This window comes from Cibotium barometz, chromosome 1 (assembly GCF_041138505.1).
Source record: "Cibotium barometz isolate CiBa-2024 chromosome 1, ASM4113850v1, whole genome shotgun sequence".
In the NCBI taxonomy this organism is placed as follows: Eukaryota; Viridiplantae; Streptophyta; class Polypodiopsida; order Cyatheales; family Cibotiaceae; genus Cibotium; species Cibotium barometz.
In genome coordinates, this window is record NC_141046.1 from 39,847,005 (window position 1) to 39,870,768 (window position 23,764).

General features: G+C 44.7%; 1 protein-coding gene across 3 annotated transcripts in view; it reads right to left on the reverse strand.

The window, feature by feature from the left end:
- LOC147641990 (uncharacterized) overlaps positions 1 to 23,764 on the reverse strand; it is a 48,203-nt gene that overhangs the window by 22,880 nt on the left and 1,559 nt on the right. The gene's annotated exons all lie outside the window — the stretch shown is intronic.

Below are 23,764 nucleotides of genomic sequence, written 5' to 3' on the forward strand. Positions count from 1 at the left end.
AGAATAAGTTTCCTATGCCAAGGATAGAGTACATTTTGGAGCGTTTAGACGGTGCTAAGTTTTTCACTAAGATCGACCTCAAGAGTGGTTACCATCAGGTCCGCATTTTTGAAGCTGACATTCCAAAAACAGCTTTTCGGACAGAGCGTGGTCACTACAAGTTCGTAGTCATGCTTTTTGGGCTTACAAATGCACCCGCAACCTTCAATAAGATGATGTCTAGGATTTTCGCAATCCACATTGGGAAGTGTGTTTTCATATTCCTTGATGACATACTAGTCTTCTCAGCCAGTGCGGAGCAGCATGAGAAAGATGTGGAGAAATTCTTGCAACTTTTGCGAGATAATCAGCTCTACATAAACGCCAAAAAGTCTGTCTTTGGTATTAAGGAAGTTCAGTATTTGGGCTACATCATCGGTCCAATGGGATTAGAGTGGATCCATCAAAGATTCAGGAGATCTTAGATTGGGACATTCCTAAGACCGCCCAAGAAATCCGTTCATTCGTAGGTCTTTGTCAGGCCTATAGTACCCATGTCCATCAGTTTTCCAACCTTGCAGCACCTCTTACCGACTTGCTCAAGGGGGTGAAGACTCGCAAGCAGAAAGTCTCAGTTACAGGCAAGGCGCTTGATGCATTCCGTGCACTCTAGAAAGCTGCCTCAGAAGCACCTGTATTAAAGTTAGCATCATGGGACGAACCTTTCGAGGTCATCACCGATGCCAACAATGTAGCCATAGGTGCAGTCCTCCAACAGGACAATAGACCCATGGCATATTATAGTAGAAAGTTAGATGTCGCCGAAAAGAATTATTCGGTATATGACAAAGAGCTTTTGGGTGTGATCACAGCGCTCAAACATTGGAAGCCTTTTCTTTATGGACAGGCTTTCACAGTGAAAACAGACCACCAAGCACTTAAGTGGCTTCAAACTATGCCAAGTGCCCAGTGGAGTGATCGACAGGCTAGGTGGAGTCAAATCTTCCAACAGTTTGGAGGTATGATTGAATACATCCCTGGTAAGCATAACCCAGTAGCAGATGCTCTTAGTCGAAAGTCCAGCATCCAGGCAATCCACGAATCTACCATTCTCGAAATCACGGGGAAAGACTTAGATTGTATGAAAGACCAATATGTCGACTCCCCTAAGTTTGGTACTCAGTACAGTTTGGCCCTCAATTCCGAGCCTGGCTACTATTCAGTACAGAACGGTTGGTTGTTCTACAAGAACCGTCTCTGTGTTACTCGGGAAAAGCGTTTCGCTCTTCTCCACGATGCCCATGACTCCTTAGTTGGAGGACATAGGGGTATCAACAGTACCCTCGAGAAAGTAGAACAGTCCTTTTATTGGCCAAAGATGAGGCGTGATGTCTATGCACATGTACAAGCCTGTAAGATTTGTCAAAAAGTCAAGGTTCCCCATACAAAGAAGGTAGGTTTACTTCAACCTTTGCCCATCCCTGACGGACCTTTCATCGACATATCTATGCACTTTGTAGGGCCTCTACCAGCATCCACCGGATCCCGTAACACTCAGTGTTTTACCATTGTGGATCGCTTTAGTAAATTCTGCATGCTCATCCCATGCAAGCATACGGCCACAGCCGAGGACGTAGCCCGTCTGTTTCTCAAGCATTGGTATCCAGTTTGTGGTTTGCCTAGCACCATAACATCAAATAGAGAATCCAAGTTTACCTCGCATTTTTGGAGGACATTATTTGAAAACTTCGAAACTAAGTTGCAGTTGTCTAGTGCATTCCATCCCCAAACAGATGGCCAAACAGAAATTTATAACCAGTTGGCCTTTGATGTTCTCAAGTCATACTGTCATGACCACCAGTCCAAATGGGAACACTTGGAAGCCTTAGGGAATTTACTAGGATTTATCTAGTATTTTTTCCATACTTTATAGTATTTATTTAGCATTTATTGTCATTTATAAATATAAACTTTATTAAATAAATGACCAGCCAACTCGACCAGCCTCTAGTTAGTATAAATAGGCTTGCATAGGGCTTAGTTTCTCATTCAGTCTTCAGTGTGCTAAGAGCTTTCCTCCTCAACCCTAGGAGTTCCCTTGCCTTCAGCACTAGACTAGTCTCACCCAGCCCTTGGAGTGCTTGAGTTTGCTTCAGCCAACCTTGGTTCTCCAACGCATGCAATTCAGCAGTCCCTACAGCCATAAGCGCTTCAGTTCAGCCCCAAATCAGCATATACTCTTGCGTTTTCTGCATGTGAATCAGCCGCCTGCAGTTCAGTCCTCTACAGGCTGCGTTTACAGATTTTCAGCCCTTCAAGTCAGCGTTTCTGTTCAGCAGCAGCCCTGCTGAAACCGGCCTCTCGTAGAAACCAAAGTGCGGTAGACTAGCAGTCACCCTTCCACTTGTAGTCCAAATAAAGAACGAAATTAACTGGAGCTAGAGTGCCCCAAAACTGAAATGAAATCGACACTTGTTGGCCCCAAAGCTTGGCGCCCCTTTCGGTATTTCTTTATTCAAATTAAATGAGATGTAAAACTGAGTACAACAAAGCCAGCCAGGAGAATAAACTTGTATGTCCAATCTGGCAACCCTCAAGACCTCTTAGCACAAAGGATTCACACACAGATCTGTGTCCCACAAAAGCAACACACTGTGCTTCCCTCTAATCAACCAAGACAATTCAGCAGGGCAGCCTTGAGCACACATCTGGCATATTCCATGAACATGGTTCCACAACTCAATTCAAATATACATCCACTGTCCAGTCTCTGTTTCCACCCTTTCAAACTGCCATTCCCCTCCTCTCACAAGGGGCCAGATAACACAACTCTGCAGTAGACATAAGCCAGTGGAAAGAAAGAAAGATGGACAAGTTCAGAGCTTACCAATTCAATGCATGGATCTGCACCAGAGGGACTGACAGTACCAGTTTGTACCGCTGGACTGTACCGGACTATACCCGCCTGTACTTGTCCGTACAGGACTATACTTGCATATGTCAGTGAACTTGCAGCCGCTTGTGTCAGAAGACTTGCAACAGTCATGCCAGCCTGCGTCAGACGACTTGCAGCGTTTGTACTATTCTGTCCGTACAGTACCCGCCTGCAGCCCCTGTTCTGTACAGATCTGAACCTGCACAACGATCACATGAACCTGTCCGTACAGGTGTTCGCCTGCAGTACCCGACTGTACCAGCTTGTACAGTTCTGCGCCTGCAACAGCCGCTTGTGTCAGCTGACGTACAGCAGCCACCGCCTGTACCTGCTGTACGGTACCCTGTCAGCGCCACCTAAACCAGCCTGCAATAGAGCTGCAGCCGCCTGACTGTACGGCTTGCAGACACGTGCTCTGTACGGCCTGTCTCTGTACGGCCTGTTCACCACACAGCAAAATCAACAACCACCCCTCTATGCAGCCAGTCCACTCTTCTTCTCCTCCAAGCAAGTTCCTTACACGTTTTTCCAAAAAGCAAGAAAAGAGAGAGATGAGAGAAGCGTGTAACTCCAAAAGTAGAGTTGCCCCTTTCTCCAATAAAGTTCCTAAGGGCCACTTAGGCCTAGAGGCCACCCATTGTTTGAACATTTGAAATATTAATGTTCTTGGTCCCCCTTCACACTTGAAGATGTCCACACATCATACCATTTGTCCGGGCACCCCAAATATGAATCATTTAATATTTATTTTGCTCAGCAACCACCATGCCCACACTTGTGCTGTTCCATTTTCACAGGGTCATGACATACCCCCCTCTTGAAAAATGGCAAGCGTCCTCGATTGCAATCTGGTGATACAGCAAGATATCCAAAGTGAAATGTACAATATGGCAAGATCAGCGTCCCAATCTCTCTAAGCCATGCATATGTAACAACATTCACTGCAAACCAATGGTGTAGTAGTAGTCCAAGTTGTATACTACTGTGAACCATACACAACCACAACATCCAATGTGACTAGTACACATATATCATAGAAGTCCCATAAACAGATGTACTGTCAACCATCAATACCTTCGGGTGAGGCAAAAACTGCACCAAGCAACCTCTAGATGTCATCTGAGCCTGTCTGTATCAAGGGAGTGGAGGTGCTACCCCCCTCTTGAGCATCAGGCAATGCTCAAGACCCGTGCTCTGCTGAACCTGAATGAGCCGTAACAAGAGTTGGCTCCAACTCAAAGGCATCGAGATAAAGCTGCAAACCCTGAGGTGAATCTGTTAAGTCACCTTCCTCCATCCACTTCGCATCCATCGGTGAATAGTTCTTGAACTTCACAAGATAGCGACGGGAAACTTTACCTCGTACCTTTCTTTCCTTATGTGCCAGTATATGCTCTGGAATAAGAACCTCATCAAGTTCCTCAACTTCCGGCTGAGCCTCATCTGATAAATCCTCAGGCACATCCCCACGGAAAGGTCTAAGTAGACTCACATGAAATGCATTGTGAATCCTCCAGTGATCTGGTAGCTTCAGGCGATAGGCCACCTCACCAATCTTTTCCAATACCTGAAAAGCCCCAAAATAGCGCATGCTCAACTTAGGGAATAAGCGCTCTTTACCCTTCATCTTCTTGAGCCTAGCTTTTTCAAATCGCAAAAGAACCCAATCACCCAATGCAAACTCTAATGCACGTCTGTGGCGGTCTGCTGCTTTCTTTTGCTTTTGCTGAGTTTTCTGGAGTGCCAACTTAACTCTCCGATAAGATTCATCCATACTCTCCACATACTGATCAGCCTCAAAGATCTTATCCTTTGTGTGCAAAATTTGTGTGCAAAATGGGTGGTACCTTCTTCCCCCCCTTCCACAATCTCAAAAGGCGCCTTGCCCGTCGAGGTATGGACAGTGTTGTTATATGCAAACTCCACCAAAGGAAGATACTTTTCCCATTGTTGCTTATGCTTTGACACATAACACTTAAGAAGATCTAACACTGTAGAATTAGCCTCTTCCGATTGACCATCTGTTTGTGGATGAAATGAAGATGAAAACTTGAGAGTTGTACCCATGTTGTCAAACAACCCTCTCCAGAATAAACTCGTCATCCGCGGATCACGGTCACTAATGATAGACGTAGGCAAGCCATGATACTTGAAGATGTTCGCCATGAACAACTTCACCATATGATCAACTTTGATCGTCTTACGCACGGGAATGAAATGAGCCTGCTTACTAAACCTGCATATGATAGTCCAAATGCCATCATTCCCCGTTTGTGTACGTGGAAGATCAAATATAAAATCCATGGCAATGCTCTCCCATGGTCTATCCGGAATAGGTAAAGGCTATAGTAACCCTGGTGTCTTTTGACGATCAAACTTTACCTTCTGACATACGATGCATTGCCTAACAAAAGCATCAACATCTCTTCGCAAGGTTGGCCAATAAAAGAAAGTCTCAACTGCTTTTACCGTGACGTCAATTCCTCTATGACCTGCATACAGTGGAGCATGACTTTCAATCATAACCTTGAGTCACAATGGCCTGGTAACACACAATTTACCATGCATCAACAAAAACCCATCTCTAAGAGTGTAATGATCATGCCGTTGACCCTCAGACATCTGATCATACAACCTTTCAAAGTCCTCGTCATGGGCATACTGCTCTTTCATTTCATCAAGCTCATGATGATAAGCAAGCGAAACTGCTGAGACCTGTGGCTTGCGTGACAAAGCATCTGCCACAACATTCTTTTTGCCTTCCACATGCACAATCTGGAAGTGGAACATAGACAAAAAGTTTGCCCATCGCATATGCTTCTCTGAAAGCTTAGTTTGCGTGAGGAAATAACGCAAGGTCTGATGCGTAGTTGATTCCGTACGTCGTACGGCTGAAACCGTACGTAGCTGGCGTACGGTACGGTGCCGTACGGATTCGTACGATACCGTACGAAAATGAGGGGTTTTTTTGCGTGGAGCAATTTCAGTCTTCTAGAGAGCCATTCATCGCCCTTTGCAGCCTATAGGGAGCTGTTTGTCAGGAGCATGTGCACTTGCCATTGCCATATTAGGCAAGCGATCATATTGCCTGATGAGGAGGAGGAGGCAATCTTCATGGAGCTCTATAGTGAGCTTGTGGCAACAGATACTCGCAGCACCAGGAGCCAGCATGGACGGGGCCGAGCAGTTGGAGTTCATAGGCCTCCGCCTTCGACATCGGCAAAGGGTGGGCCTTCGCACATATGTGAGGCGGGGATCCTCGAGCTCCAATCCCCACCTTCATGATGATATTCCATTGGCCCCTCATGATGATACCCCACTGCCTCTAGAGCCCTTGTTTGATGATGATGGCAACCTACTTAGCGAGAATGATCCCCAGAGTGTCTCGTCCACCTTCGAAGAGTCCTCTTCAGAGAACTCTCTTGATGGACACTCTAGTAGTGATCATGTTGATGATCATGCAGATGTTGGTGATGATGTAGACTTTTGATATGTTATAGCTCTCTAGGCATTGGGCATCTATCTCCTTCTAGCCCATCGATGATGTATTGTAGTATGTAGTATCATGTATGTACGCATGTTGGCGGTCGCCCATGCCATGAGTTTTTGGCCTATCCTTTTGTAGCAATTTTGTACTCTAATGGCATGATGACATTATGTTCATGGTTCTACTATTTTGTAACTTCTTGTCTACAATTTTTAAGTTTAGGAAGAATTTTTTTTAAACGTACTAATATCGTACCGCACCTCAAAAAATTTTAAGGTACCAATTAGTACCGTATTTTATCGTACCGTACCGTATCGTACCTTTCGTACTAACTAACCATGGTCTGATGATCTGTCTGCACAGTGAAATCAGCCCCGAGCAAATAGTGTTTCCATGTAGAAAGAGCATGAATTACAGCCAACATCTCTTTCTCATAAACCTGTAAATGCTTCTCGGCATTCTGCAATATTCGACTCTCATAGGCTATCACATGTCCTTCCTGCATGAGAACTGCCCCAATGCTGTTTCCACATGCATCACATTGGACAACAAAAGCCTTTCGGAGATCCGCTAATACCAATACTGGATCCGAAGTAAGCTTTTCTTTAAGCTTTTTAAAGGCTGTAATTTCCTGATCAACCCATCTAAACGGAGTTGCCTTCTTTGTTAAGGCATGAAGGGGCGAAGCAATTACAGCAAAATACCATATGTACCGCCTGTAATAGGAACACAATCCCAAAAAGCTGCGTACATCATGCACGGTCCTCGAATCTGGCCAATTAAGAATTGCTTCCACCTTCGATGGATCCATACGGACTCCATGCTTAGACACAATATGCCCCAAGAAGTGTATCTCTTGCAAGAAGAACTCACTCTTCTTGCCATTAATGACCAGCCTATGCTTCCGGAGTTCGTCAAACACAATCGCCAAATGCCTTCTATGCTCCTCCTCAGTGTGTGAATGCACAATCATATCATCAAAGAATGTGCCCACAAACGCTCTATGAGGCCGGAAAATCATGTCCATCATTCTGTTAAATGTGGCAGGTGCATTTGTCAAACCAAAGGGCATAACCAAGAACTCATATAACCCAAAAGTGGTTCGAAATGCTGTCTTATGCACATCCTCGGGTCTAATACGTATCTGATGATACCCGCTTTTCAAGTCAAAGGCATTGCACGATAAGAAGTAACTGGGAGTAAGGCTTCCCAAAACTTCTTATTATAATCTTCAAGATTTTCACCCTTTGATGCATCCAGCTTGTGCCATGCTGTCATTACATCCACCTCAAAAGTAGATGTGAGCCATACGGAAGAGAACACCTGTTTAAACTGTACCCAAGTAGATGGTGCTATGCCCTGCAAAAGAAGAGTGGACCACCACTACAATGCATTGCCTTTGAGAAAAGTCACAGCTTTTCTCACCTTAGAGGACTCCGTGTAATTACCACCAGAAAAAGCAGCATCAAACTGCTATAAAAAGGTAAGTGCTTTTAGCTTATCTTTGGCCCCACTGAATGTGTCAAATTTCACAGCAGCTCCCCCTTCCTTATAATCCTTCACCTTACCCATAGGCATTAGATTATCGTAAGGAAGTGGCTTCACAAGATTGCTAACCCCAGCATTCACGCCCATCATAGGGTCAACATTACCATTTCCCACGACTGGCATGCCATATATTCCAGCCATGTTTCCAAACATACCACTATGCATACCAGGCTGCATGCCCCCATACATATTTCCTTGCATTCCAGGTTGCATGCCCCCAAACATGTTTCCTTGCATTCCGGACTGCATACCACCATACATATTCCCTTGCATACCAAGCTGAAAATTAGCTCCAAAAGTCCCTGGCATACCCATGCCTCCCTGAGGATAACCCCCAGTTGGAACACAGAGCCACCACCAAAATAACCTGGATGCATAGACTGCTGAGGAATAGATGGCTGTCCGAAAAAGGAACTTTGTGAGTTGGCACCAAAAGTATGTTGCATGTTCGGAAACTGTCCAAAAGATGGATCCTGTGGGAAGGCACCACTATGACCCTGAGGTAGGTTCTTAGAACGCACCTTCTTCTTCTTCTTTTCAGGCTCAGAACGGGATCTCATAAATTCAGCAAACTTCTCACTTTGTGTGAGCTGCATAAACACATCCATTACACCAGCCAAATGATTTTTAAACTGAGCATCATCTTCCTCTTTACTAGGCATATCTTCTGGCTGTGTTACATCCTCATATTGTGCATCATCTGCAGCCTGTTCTCCTGCAAGAATGTCCTCAAATTCATTTCTCTCAAGAGAGGTCTCTTGCTCTTCCTCTTCATTATAAAAATATTCATCTTCGATGTCTGACATGTTGCTGAATTTTTCAGCAATGACTTTCATCGAGGCAACCACGAGCTCACCCCCTTAAGAAAGTTGATGATGGGTCCCGGCAACGGAACCTTGAAACCGGCCTCTGGTAGAAACCAAAGTGCAGTAGACTAGCAGTCACCCTTCCACTTGTAGTCCAAATAAAGAACGAAATTAACTGGAGCTAGAGTGCCCCAAAACTGGAATGAAATCGACACCTGTTGGCCCCAAAGCTTGGCGCCCCTTTCGGTATTTCTTTATTCAAATTCAATAAGATGTAAAACTGAGTACAACAAAGCCAGCCAGGAGAATAAACCTGTATGTCCAATCTGGCAGCCCTCAAGACTTCTTAGCACAGAGGATTCACACACAGATCTGTGTCCCACAAAAGCAACACACTGTGCTTCCCTCTAATCAACCAAGACAATTCAGCAGGGCAGTCTTGAGCACACATCTGGCATATTCCATGAACATGGTTCCACAACTCAGTTCAAATATACATCCACTGTCCAGTCTCTGTTTCCACCCTTTCAAACTGCCATACCCCTCCTCTCACAAGGGACCAGATAACACAACTCTGCAGCAGACATAAGCCAGTGGAAAGAAAGAAAGATGGACAAGTTCAAAGCTTACCAATTCAATGCCTGGATCTGCACCAGAGGGACTGACAATACCAGTTTGTACCGCTGGACTGTACCGGACTGTACCCGCCTGTACCTGTCTCGTACAGGACTGTACTTGCATATGCCAGTGAACTTGCAGCCGCTTGTGTCAGAAGACTTGCAGTAGTCTTGCCAGCCTACGTCAGACGACTTGCAGCGTTTGTACTATTCTGTCCGTACAGTACTCGCCTGTAGCCCCTGTTCTGTACAGATCTGAACCTGCACAACGATCGCCTGAACCTGTCCGTACAGGTGTTCGCCTGCAGTACCCGACTGTACCAGCTTGTACAGTTCTACGTCTGCAACAGCCACTTGTGTCAGCTGACATACAGCAGCTGCCGCCGCCTGTACCTGCTGTACGGTACCCTGTCTCAGCGCCACCTGAACCAGCCTGCAATAGAGCTGCAGCCGCCTGACTGTACGGCTTGCAGACACGTGCTCTGTACGGCCTGTCTCTGTACGGCCCATTCACCACACAGCAAAATCAGCAACCACCCCTCTGTGCAGCCAGTCCACTCTTCTTCTCCTCCACGCAGGTTCCTTGCACGTTTTTCCAAAAAGCAAGAAAAGAGAGAGATGAGAGAAGCGTGTAACTCCAAAAGTAGAGTTGCCCCTTTCTCCAATAATATCCTAGGCCGCTTTCTTTAATGTTTATTAAAGTTCCTAAGGGCCACTTAGGCCTAGGGGCCACCCATTGTTTGAACATTTAAAATATTAATGTTCTTGGTCCCCCTTCACACTTGAAGATGTCCACACATCATACCATTTGTCCGGGCACCCCAAATATGAATCATTTAATATTTATTTTGCTCAGCAACCACCATACCCACACTTGTGCTGTTCCATTTTCACAGGGTCATGACACCTGCAGCTTGCGTTTTAGTCCAGCATCAGTCCTACGCCAGAAAACAGCTCTACAGCCCTGCGTTTGCAGATTTCCAACAGTTCTTCCATGCGTTTTCAGTCCTACAGCAGTTCCTCCGCTATATGCATCATCCATACATGCTACAACCCTCTGGTGAAGGTAACACAGCATTCATAAGCATTTACAGCATTTTAACATAGCTTAGAATAGTCCACCATCTTCTTTTCTCAGCCTCAGGTGTGCAGCCCTTCCTCATGCCCTTGGGAAGAGTGCATAGACTCGAGATCAGTTCATTGAGGTGTTTCTACAGCCGTGTACAGTTCAACCAAGCTTCCGATCCTCCGAGATCTTGCGTTTGGCTTATCTACAGTCCACAGTCATTCTCTCTAAAGAAATAAAGCAAATACTATCTCGTTATCGGGATAGGGGGCCCTTCAGTGGGTAATTCGGGACCCAATCTAGTGTACAGTTCTCATATCTCTCTCTCATGTCTCTTTAAAGTTTGAAGTATTAAAGTGGATTGCTAAACTCACGAAACTCAAGATACAGAAGACGGTGTGAGCATTTGTGTGACAGGATCTTCCAATACAAAGACTTCCGCTGCATATCACAAGAACTCTCCTAGGCACCCACATCTTGTACAAAGAAATAGTCCTTTTGGTAAAACATATACCGTTAAGGAGAGGGGTCGGCTCATCTTCGACCCCTAATGGTGTGAATGTGCAAATTTGTTGTCTTAAATTGTGTGCTTAATCAAGTCAACTAAGTGTTTCAAGAAATAAAAGAAAGCAACATCTAGATTATCTTAGAATTAGCTTGGATTAGCGTAGATTAAAAAGATTAGCCTAGGTTTAGAGAGAAAAAAGAGTAATTTCTCATATTCAAGTGATTAGCCCCAATAATGGCTTATTTTGTTATATATATATATATATGACCACCCTTTTCACACTATCATTAATATCCATGGACATAGTCTATTGACCTTGGGCCCATTATTCATATGAGACCACACTTTGTTACAAACCATCCCCACCCAAGAGGTTTCATCCTCGAAACCATTAATATGTATAACCACAATCCACATGGATGGAGTATATGATAATGGACTCATGTCAAACTTCAAGCTCATGCTCACACCATGTATGGGAAGTCAAAATTGCATGTATATGGCTGTAAACTATCCAAAAAGCCTTCAAAACAAGCCATAACATCTACCCCATAATGTGTAGCTTCCAAACACTATGCATCGAAAACCCCAAGGGTATAGAGCTGTTCACAGTGAATTTACAAGAATTTCCAACAAGCTAAGTCACTATTCTTGACCCTTGTTGGACTTCCCAATTGCATCCAACAACCCTTCAAACCCTTCCAATGTAGAGGCAGGTCACCAAGAAGCTTCTTCCTTAGGCAGTCCTCTCCATTTGACCAAATACTCCACTAATGTATAACTACGAAGAACTCTTTCTCTTGTATCCAAAATTTCTTCCGACACATACTCAATCATGCCTTCCTTATTCATTAGCGAAAGCTTACTTGTGAGTATCAAATTCACATCTTTGTGTACCAATTTGCAATCCATCTTTGCTCCATCAGCCACTTGAACTTTATGCTACAAAGATAAAGCTATGGACTACAATTTGAGACTGCACATGGATATTATGTTGATAAAGCTATGTGTGCTCTCACTATCAACCAAAACATACGCCACCCTCCCATTTATGCATGCCTTTAATCTTAATGTACTTGCACCTTTGCAACCGGCGTAGGCATCACTTGAAATATTGCATAAGGTAGCCATGTTATTCTTGTCACGAAAAACACACATAGGCAACTTCACTCATCTTTGATCCACCTGGATCAAAAGGAAATTCACTATCTTCACTCCTCTTTAATCCACCCAAGTCAAAAGAAGTTCCACTACCATTCTTTACATCTTCAAATTCATTGTTCGAATCTTCAAAGCAATCCTCATTATCTTCAAAGCAATCCTCATTATCTTCCTCTTTTGTGTCTTCATGACAAGATTCGGTGAGAATCATGCTTAAGGACATCTTCTTGGCTTTGCAAACCTTCCAATGATCTTTGTTCCATTTGTCACCACTCTTGAAACACAAGCCTTTGTCCTTTAAGTCATTATGCGGTCTTCATCAATAACCTTGCTCTTGTTAGATGCTTTCACATCAACTTGCTTCCCATCGACATTTGAAGGTCTAGGAAGAGAGTTGCCAAATCTGAAATTTTATTTTCCACCTCTTCCATAAACGGTAGGCTTCTAGATGCTAAGTAACAAACAACACCTTGGCTCTATCACTACGAGAGCTAAGCTCAAAGTAACGCTCCATTTTATCAATCCATTCTTCAAACTCCTCACATTGGTTGAGCCTTCACCTTTGAACTTACTAAATGTTATCCTGTCCTTCACTCCCTTAAACTTGTCTTCATCACCACCTCAATGATGATCATGCGGTCATGCTCAAATGATCTAACATGGTTACCCCCAAACTCATTGAAGTGATGTGGTCTACCATGACTAGACTCCATCCCATTGGAATGATCACCCATTTCATTGAAGTGATGACAACCCATCTCATTGTATTGAGGACCTCCCACCTCATTAAAGTAAGAACCACTCATGTGTAAAGAATTCCAAATTCCATCCACCCTTGGTTCTTCCAAAACTATGCCTTTGCCTTTGTCCAAACTTCTCCCTTGCATTGAAGAGACACCCTACATAGGATCATGCATAGGCATTCCCAACATATTTGTTCCACCTTAATACATCAATGACGGAGGCAAGTTCTCCTTTCCACGAATAGATCCATGACATGGTGCATACTAGCTTGAGAAGTATGCGATGCATTTGCATGTGAAGCTCCCACAAAAGGTCCATAAGATTGTGGCCCCATTGGTTGCAAGGTGTTTGGTGCATATGAATGCAACATAGATCCACCGTAAGCTTCTTTGCCTTTATCCGCATCTTGCCTCAAACCGGTGAGTCCATCATGCAACTCCTTGCTCATAGAATCAAACTTGTCTACCATAAACTAAAAACTTTGTTCCATCCTATCAAGCATGCTTTGCATGAAATACATCATGGCGTTCATGTTCACGTCTCTGCCATCCTTAGGCATATTTGGAACATTTGCCTCTTGATGCATCCCTTCATTGACATTGCCATTTATTTCTTCTTGCATAGCTCCTTGGGCATCTTGCCCTGGATCCGATGTGTCCGCTTCGTGCTCCCTTGTCGTTTCCTTTAGTGGGTTTAGCCTTCGGCATCATCTTAAATGTCAAATGACTTTTAGAAAAGCTCCCAAACTCCAATTTGAATGTCCTTTAGCTTTGTGGAGAGGTAATTGAGTCTACTACCCACGTATAAGATCACTTTTGACTTGGTCAAAGCTGTAGTACTCTCTATATTGACTTTTCTGATTTACAGCTGAAAATAGAAAAATGACCATAAATCCCCAACAAGCAATCCGAATGGAGATCTATAGCTTGATGGGAAGCTCTTGAGAAGTACTAACACCCATATGAAAGGTTTGACTTCAGTCAAAGAACAAGTATTCTCGGTTTTGATTTTTAATAAAAAGTCAACTATGTCCGTTGACCATCCAAATAGTAATAGATCGAGGAGTTCAATGGCTCTTCGCAAAGCTCTGAAGGAGTACTCTCGGAATATGTAAACACTTGAGCAAGATTCAAAATAGGCTATGACTGAATTAGGATTTCTACTTGCGGTTGACCAAGCCAGTTGGGATAGCAAATGGTATCGGAATTGGGAGCTTGACGACTCTAGACGTAGGCCCTAGGGAGTACTAAGCATAGTAACATAAAAACCCGTTTTGCCCTCTCGAAACAGCACGAAACGTTTCGAAACAAAACGAAACCTGCCCATCGAAACGGTGTTTCGCCCAAATGTAAAGTGAGATCAAAAAAACAGGCGGGAGTTTTTTTTTTTTTTGCAAATGCGATTTTTGCCGTCATTTCCGTCCTTGTTTGCTGCCCATTTGCCACTTGCCGCATCCAACACTTCTTCTCGGCTGCAACTTGTTGCTCTGCCTCTTCTCCTTGTCCACTCCTCCTTTTCGCTCCTTCACTCCTTCTCCTCCATGCCTCCTCTTCCTCTTCCCTTTTCCTCTTTCTCTCTTCTCCTCCACGGTCCACCCCTCCTCTTCCCCCCTCCTCTTTCCTCTTCCCTTTTCCTCTTTCTCTCTTCTCCTCCACGGTCCACCCCTCCTCTTCTCTCCTCCTCTTCCCTCCTCCTCTTTCTCTCCTTTTCTTGTCTTCCAACTTTCTCTCCTTTTCTTCTCACCTCCTTCCCTTTTCTTCTCACCTCCCTCTTTCCTTCCAACTTGTTTCTTTCCTCCTTTCTTTCTCTCCTTTTCTTGCCCAAATTTTGAAAATACCAAAAAAACTACTCCCAAAATCATGAATTTCATACCCACTAGTTCCAAAACATGCATCTTCATCTTTCTGTTGGCTATGTTATAAATTTGATATGTGTATATAAGAAGTGTCATTTCGAAACCTTTGCGTTTCGTCCAAAATAGACCAAACAAAACGAAAAGAAACCTTCAAAACGACGAAACAACGAAACGGACGAAACGTTTCATGTTACTATGGTACTAAGCGACTATGTAATCACCCATAAAGCAGCCCCACCCTATTTTGGCTGAATTAGGATATTGTGGTCCTGCAGAACCTAGTCAAACTGTGAAAAACCCCAATTCAATGCACTCAAGGCATCCATTGGAGAAGAGGTGTGCACATCCACACCACACAACCTTGACATTGCACACTTCCTATGGCCAAAACTTGTCCGCCTGTCAAAAATTGGTCCAAATGGCTCAAATTTGAAAACGAATCATGTCTTAATACCATGGCCAACACTCAAGATTACCATTGCCCTGATTTTTGTCATTAACTTGCGTGATTTTTCCATATTTACACCAAATTCTCCAAGAAAATCTTGGAAAATCAAGAAAACTCAAGAAAGATCAAGAAAATCAAGAAATCCAAAAATTTCACAATTTTTCTTGAAACAAAGATGAAGATGAATCAAAAACTAAGCTTTGATTTCAATGAAAGAAAGCAACATCTAGATTATCCTAGAATTAACCTAGATTAACCTTAGATTAGGGAGATTAGCATAGGTTTAGAGAGAAGAAAGAGTAATTTCTCATATTCAAGTGATTAGTCCCAATAATGGCTTATTTTGGTGTATATACATGACCACCCTTTTCACACTATCATTAATATTGTCCATGGACATGGTCTATTGGCCTTGAGCTCATTATTCATATGAGACCACACACTTTGTTACAAGAAATGTAACATGAGTGCTTGCAAAAGCGTGTTTATGATTGATTGATTGCGATTAGTACCTAATCACAGACTCAAACTTTTGTACAAGCTATTGCTTCTTCATGCTCAAAACACAATAGAGAGACATGACCTAATCTACCATGTATTACTAACATGAAGTATATACAATGTTGAATAGAGATACTGCTCCTGAGTCCTCAATGACTCAATGATGAGTAACTAATCAATGATGAGTGACTAATCGATAAATGAATATGATTGTTGGAAACATAGCCAAGTCCAAGAGGGAGTGAGTGAGAATGAAAGGAGAGGTGGAGAGATCAAGTCATGGTGTGTGGAAGCATAGTATGAAAGAGAGAGAGAGAGAGAGAGAGAGAGAGAAAGAAAGAAAGAAAGTTATATTAATGTCCACGGGAGGCCGAATCCAACCTATGGGACAGATCAAGTACATCCATTTACATTCCACTCTGGGTATCGATGCCAAAGAGGCATAAAACTGAAAAAAAATAACTCAAAATGAACTCTTAAGACTCTTAAGAGTTTAAATTACAATGGGTTCTATTGCATCTAGTTCGAAATTGAGGTTCAAAATAAAAATAGCTATATTTCATCCATGGATGGATTTGCTCTTGAGGGGGGTGGGGTACGGAATTCTTTAATGATTGCTTGTCCTCCTCTGTATATTGCCCATTTGCCATTCTTTCTTGCTTCTTTAACTTTATTCAACTCTGCCGATCTGTTCTTGAGTTGTAGCGGGGTGAGTTCATCAGCTATCCATACCTTTGTCCCTTGAAGAGACCTTGTTTGCTTCATCACTGCTATTTTCTCATTGTTGTCCATATAGGAGACTTTTGCCTGTGTACCCTTTACTATAATAGAGAGAGAGAGAGAGATGCAATAGAACTCAAGTGAGAGAGAGATTGCGCATGAACACAATGATTGTATTATAAATGATAATACTCACCATGGTTGTCACGGTACGAAAATACGATACCGTACGATACGATACCGTACGGGAATTTTTGGTACGATATGAAATTTTCGGATACCGTAGGATAAAATACGGTTTTTATTTTTTACACTTACAAGCTATGGAGCTTCAAGCTTGAATGTAAGGGAAGGTTGGGAGGGGAGGAGTCTACAGTGCTTGAGAAACCAGTACATGGATATGTGTCTCTCCCGGTTGGATCTCCCGATTGTCTCCAAAAAAGAACCTGGATGGGTAATGCAATACCAAAGGTCTCCCAGTGTAGCGTTTATGACTAAGGGACCGTCCTTGCACAAATATGAGGAGTGCATCTAGGGTGATAAGTTTAGGGACTCCTCTCTAGATCAAAATGGCCATGTCCAAATGTTCTCCCTCGTGCATAACTTGAGAATCTAATTCCCTAGCCTACCTATACCAGGGATCCCCAAGTGATGTAGCAAGATTCTCTCATCCTACCAATCAAGTGTACACTACCAGTCTACCTCGCCAGATTTTTTAGGTCTCTCCACAACCCCATATGGAATACTGAGTGGACACAAAAGTTGCGAAGTATTGCGAGCATTTGGGATCTTCGTAAAGCAGGGTTTCTATTTTTTTTTAGCATTTGGAATTTTTTTTTCAAGGAAAAAAATTTGGGGGGGGGGGAGGGGGGGGGGGGAAACAACAACAACAACTCATACCGTACGATATCGTACGAATTCGCACGGTATCGTACCGTACGACTCGTACGTACGAACCTATTCGTACGCATACGAGAAACAACTATGATACTCACACCATGTACAATGTATTTATAGGCACTAAGATCTTATCTTTTGACCCTTACTAAGAGGTGGTTTACACCTAGAGTGTTTACACCAAAAGATTCAATAACCCTTTCACACTATGGAGACTCCGATAAATCCCCCCCCCCTTTTCCAGAGCGAAGGTGGTAAGACCCGAACACAAAAGAAACACCCAACCTCCAACTACATCATATCACTGCAGAGACGAGACCTAGCCATGCGTACCTTCCGTGCCATGTTTTTCCCTCGATTAATCAACTTATGACGAAAGCTAAGATCAATGCTTAGTTCAACCCCACCTCCCTCCTTCCCCCTGACTCCTAACTAGAATAAGAAAAACATCTTTGCCTTTTATTGCATCAAGGCATTACAAAAAACTCCAAAAGATATCCAAAATTTCAGATTTTGGGGGACAACCCGGGCTAAGAACCCTCATAGAATAGAAAAGACATTAAAAGTTGGGAAACATCCCCACGCCCCCCCCCCCCTTCTCGAACATATGTCGGTGAACATCCTTTTTCGGCGACGTTTCCAAGCAATGGATGCTTGGGTCATTCTTTTAGGCTCATGGGCAAAGGCAAAAGACCTAGAGTTAGATGTATTCATCGAAGAAGTGAGTGTCAATACCGAACACACATGCCTTGAGACAAGCATCGATGCTAAATCCAGAAAATCCCATGGCTTCATGAAGCATAGGAGGTAGACCTTGTGGTGGTCTCAGCTTCATAAGTTGAAGCACCTATTTGTGTTGCATGTGCCTCCTCCTTGAAGGAAGCAAACCACTAAAAAAGCTTATGATCCATTAAACTTATTAGAGAACCATCGAAAAGTTACCACTCATGTTGTAGATGATGTTGATGAAATATGCCTCCATGCTTCGGTACTCTTGTAGAATGTAACATGCGAAAGCTTGATCGATAGATTCCGTTCTTCAATGGACAGAATTCAGCATTCTTTCGTGACGAAGATAACACACAAGATAGAGAGATATGTACACACACACACAGTATCGGGTCCCAAATACCCTCTGTAGGGCCCCTGTAGATCTTCTGATGAGAAAATAATGCAAATCTGATCTGACTCTTGACCTTCAACTTTCACCGTGACTTTAGAACCCCTTTGGTTGTCCTGGCCCTTGGAACACGCTTCAGCCCTTTGTGAATTGTACGATGTCTAAATGAATTCCTAGCGTTTGCTTTTATAGTCTCCTTCTATGCTGGTCGGTGGATTAAAACAGGAGTCGGCCTGTTAATAAACACTCCACGACCCGAATTAAAGCCCTTTTAATATGCGCCTTGCACACTAGGTGCTGGCCGCCTTTGCTGTGCAGACAGCCTGTGCAGGCTGCCCTTCTTGCTGGGCTGGCTGCCCATGGGCTAGCCCACAGTCTGGCCAAGCCATAAGGGCTGGCAGACTGGGCTGCCCAGGCCATAGGGCTGGCTAACAGGCTGGCCAAGCCACAAGAGCTGGCCGCCTTTGCTGCCCAGGCCCTGGCCAACAGCATGCCCAGTCCAATGGAACTGTTGGGCAATGGTCATGGGTCACCTAGACCCTTAAAATGGCCTAATGCCTACCCCTTCTCTTAGGCAAGGGATACAAACCCCTTTCTGGGGTAGCCCAAAGGGCTGCCCCCTTCTCCTACATGCAACTACATGCTTCCACTCAGATGCCTGGTATCTGGCTACAAGCCGAACACCTGGGACACCTATCGTCATTTGACTCACAACATGGACTGGAACCGCTTCATGTGCAGGACTCACACACCTAACCAAGACCATGTACGAGACTCATACACCTGACCTTGGACGCTTAGAGTGGAACCTTGGCAGACTTGTCCCAGACTGGAGCTCACAAGGGACCAGTTTCCACTCTAGGTCCGGCACCTGCTGTACACATGTCCACGTGGCATCCAAGTGCAAGATGCACGTGTGACATCCCCTGCTACTTAACTTGATGGAAGCTGCATAGCCTCCAGATAGTCCGTCAATAAAGCCGGATAGTCGTCGAAAAATTCTTTGTCAAGCGAAACCACTTTGTGTGTCCCTCGGTCTTGAAACTTTGTGAGGAACTGTCTTCGCCTGGACTATGCTTGAGCCGTGCAAAAGGATATGATCGAGAACCATCACTTCAGCTTCGTCAATAATGTCTGGTTCCGCTTCATCTTTAATCTCTGAAGGGATTGGACCTGCATATGGTTTGAGCCAACTTACATGAAATACATTGTGCATGGTCTAGCTCAGAGGCAACTTCAACTTCATCAACACTTCGTTGATATTTCTTTGGATAGGAAATGGTCCGAAGCTTCTAAAAGATAACTTTGGGCATCACTTGCCCACCTATTTGAGCCGTTGCTTCATTATCCGAAGATATACCCAATCTCCTTCCAAGAATTTCACATCCCTTCTATCTTTATCGGCGGCCTGTCGAGTGTAGGCCTCCTCTGTGCTTTAGCCAACCTGTCTTTGACTGATTCCAAGATTTCCTGGTAAGACTTCGTCAATCTGTTCGCTTCAGGGACTAAAGACAAGGTTCTAGTCAATAGTGACTGGAATGGTCTTCCAAACACTACTTCATAAGAAGTCCTGCCAATAGCTAAAGAAAACGAATCATTCAAGACTACTTGAACTAAAGGCAAATAAGATTCCCACCTACCTTGTTGATCGTGGACATAACATTTCAATATGTCAAAGGCCAACTAGTTGTAAATTTCTGTCTGGTCGTTTGTCTCTAGGTAAAACGCACTAGAGAAGATCAATTCAGTATCAAAATTGTCAAACAATGCCCTCCAAAAATGGCTCATAAACTTGGCATCACAGTCTGATACTATGGTCCTAGGAATCCCACCAATCGGGTACCAATGTCAAGTGAACAAGTGGGCAACATCCTCAACGGTCACTTTGGCCCTATATGGAATAAGCATAACAAATTTGCTAAAACAATCAACAATTGTCAAACATTGAGTTTTACGCTTACCCGGACTGGGAGGTAGGTTCGTCACAAAATCCATTGAGATGTCTTGAAAAGGTCCTTCGAGAATGGGTAAAGACTGTAACAACCCTATCTTCTATCACGAGGAGCTTTCACTTTCTAACAAACCTCACGTTGTCGCACATGAGTGAACACGTCTCCCTTATCTTTGACCAATAGTATTGCCTTTCTATCTTCTCCAAAGTCGAATTCATGCCCCCATGACCACCGATGATGGCATCATGGGCGTCGTGGAGAAAAGCTGCCTTGAACAACTTCATGACACAAAGGCAGCCTTTGTAGAAAAGCCAACCATCCCGTATCAAAAAGTGGCATGGTCCTATGACATCCAATGCATATTCCCGTTGTGTACTGAATTCCTCCAAATCCATGTACGTGTGCTTCATATCATCTAGTCCCATACCAACAAGGTCTAGTCTAGTGGTCTGAATCGTATTCAGTGATCCCTTCTTGCTCAAAGCATCGGCCACCACTGGATTGGTCTTTCTCGGAAGGTACTCGATCATGCCACCAAATTAGTGGAAATTTTGGCTCCGGCAGTGCTGATGATCACTCCACTATGCACTTGGCATAATCTGAATCCAACACAATGTCTGATGGTCAGTGCGAACCTCAAAGTCTCACCCATAAAGGAAATGCTTCAATGTTTCAGGACCTAAATCACTACATGGAGTTCCCAATCATAAACCGAGTAATTCTTTTCTGTGCAGGTAGCAACTTACGAGACATGTAAGCTACTAGATGGCCATTCTGCTGTAAAACAGCTCCAATTGTTGTCCTCAAAGACAAGGCTAAATCCGCGGGCCCGCATCTCTGTGAAGATCCATCTGGTACTCTGCAACCAAGGGTCTCCTAGACTGGGAGTGCGGACTAAAATCCAGGCCAAGAGGAAGTCCTTCCAAGGCTCACCACCGAGAAGGAGTCCTCTAACAATCAACTTACCCAGCAAGGCACAGGGTCAATGATGCCTACGCTCCCTCTACGTCACGGCTGAATGATCACTCTCCACGCCACCTTGGCCTTGGCGGGCCTCCCGTCACTGCCGGCCCATAAGAAGTTCCATATCAACCGCTGTGCCTCACCAATGCATGCTTGGGAGAAGGCCCAACAAGAATAATGTACCACATGGTGGCAAGAAGAACCTGGTTCGCCACCACCACACTACCAGCTAGGGAGAGCCTCGTGGAACTCCAAAATCAAAAGCTGCTTCCTAATGTCAAAAGAAGATGGGCGAGCTGATGCTTTTGGGGAGATATTGATGTCAACTTGATATCCAAGATAGCGAACTGGAGTGCCCCTCGAGATCCACTGAAAAGCCTCAACTGGGCGCCAAGTCGAAGCAGGTGTAGAGCCTACCCAAAAGCCATACGACTTGTGCCAGTTGATCTACGCTCCTGATGCACAACAAAAGATCTCGATCGCCTCAGCGAACCTCTGAAGATTCGCCACATCTCCTAATAGGTAAGCTACTGTGTCGTCTGCAAACTCTGAGTCCAGCAACTCCTCCTGAGTACACAGAGGGAGACGCAATCCCTGGAGCCCGTCTCCTGAGTTGAGAGAAAACTACTCATGGGCTAGGCGACGAATAAGAAAAGATAAGATGCTAGAGGACAACCCTGCCGAACCGAGCGAGAGAGGGGGAATTTGTCTCCATGGGCTCCTTGAATGAGAACCTGACTGTGAGAGGCTGAGTAAAGTCCTGAAACACCACGGATCCACTCCACGGGGAACCCCATGTGGCTCATCGTGCCCTCTAGAAAGCTCCAATCAACCCCATCACATAAGCTTTCTCAAAGTCTAGGAGAAGCACTATGAGGTCCTGTTGCCGCATCCTGGCCGAAGCTGTCGCCTCCTGAAAGGTGAAGATGTTGTCCAGAATACTCCAATCCTAAACAAAACCTATCTGAGTGTCGTGGGTCATGTTAGGGAGGAAAGGCTGAAGTCTCCTGCTAATGGCCTTGGCCAAAATCTAGTAGGCAGTCCCAAGAAGGGTGATGGGTCTCCAGTGGCGGATCTCCAATGTGTCACCATCCTCCTTAGGAATCAAGTGTATCAAACCCTCTGAAAGCCTCTTTGACATGGCACCTCTGATCATAATCGCATTGAAGGCAGCACAAAGGCCGCCTTCCATGAGGTCCCAATGTCGAAGAAAGAAAAAAAGACTGGAAGCCCGTATACCCCCAAGCATTTGCCCCTAGAAAGAGCTGTCAATGCCTCTGCCAGCTCCTCTGCAATGAATGGAGTCAATCAGAAGGACCGAAGAGCGAGGGGAACCACCTCTCTCATATGCCGCCAGACCCTCTTGCGCACGTCCATCACCTGTGGGGATAATGGGGCACCCGTGAGGAGATCGGAAAAAATCCGTGGAGATGACTCTCACATGGGGGGGGATCAGAAATAATAGCTACATCTCTCCTCCTATGGGGACCAGCTATCTCAAAGAAATCCCCTGTGACACTGTCGTCGGCTTGGGTCCAAAAGGAAGCTCTGGCAGGGTACCTGTACTCCACCCTCCTCTCCTCGATGGATCTGATCTCTGTGCGGGCGACAGCAAGCTTACTCTCAATCCAAGGACTGTCTAGGCAACTCTCGCTCAAGAGAAGCAAGACCCCTCCTCGGACTCCTCTCCTGCTCACAAAATCCCGCCAATCTGCTCTGGACTGCCTCTTGTAAAAAACTACTGATCTCACCAAGGCCCGCATCCAAGGTGCATGCCGCAGAGCTTGAAATAAAGTCCAGTCCCACCAATATCTACTCTATCCTGCTGCAGATCTCGGAGTCCTGTATGAGGCTGTCCGGAATCCTAGAGCTCATGTGCATGTCCTGCCTCTAGGGGTCCTCTAAGGACAGAATAACCGGAGCGTGATCTGAAAAGGTCATGCCCGCCAAGATACCAACCATGCCCCCATGGCTGCAAGCCCACTCATCCACATAAAACCTGTCAAGTCTAGAGAGGTTGGGGCCGGTGCTCCTCCTATCAGACCATGAGAAGCAAGGGCTCCCAGGGCTACGCCCAAACTATTTAAGATGCCAAGGATCCTATCCCCTGAGTGCCAATATCAACTCCTCCCACGCAGAGTACTCTGCGCTTAAAACTGTGGACGTGCCTCCTCCAAGTCTGTCCTCTGCTCCCTTAATCATGTTAAAGTCTCCACCCATGCACCAAACGTCAACCTGAGGAAGGGCCTACCAGAAAATGCTCCATAAGATGGCTCCACCTGTTACGGCGTTCGGGACATAAAAATTGCCTCGGACTAGGCAAAGCACGTTGTACTTATGCGGGAGTGGGACCATAGCATTTTCTTTTCCTCTAGTCCAAAGAGTCTTTCATGGCACCATGATGCTCCTCAATGGTTGAGATCACCTTACATATTGGGATGATTCTATTCTATTCCG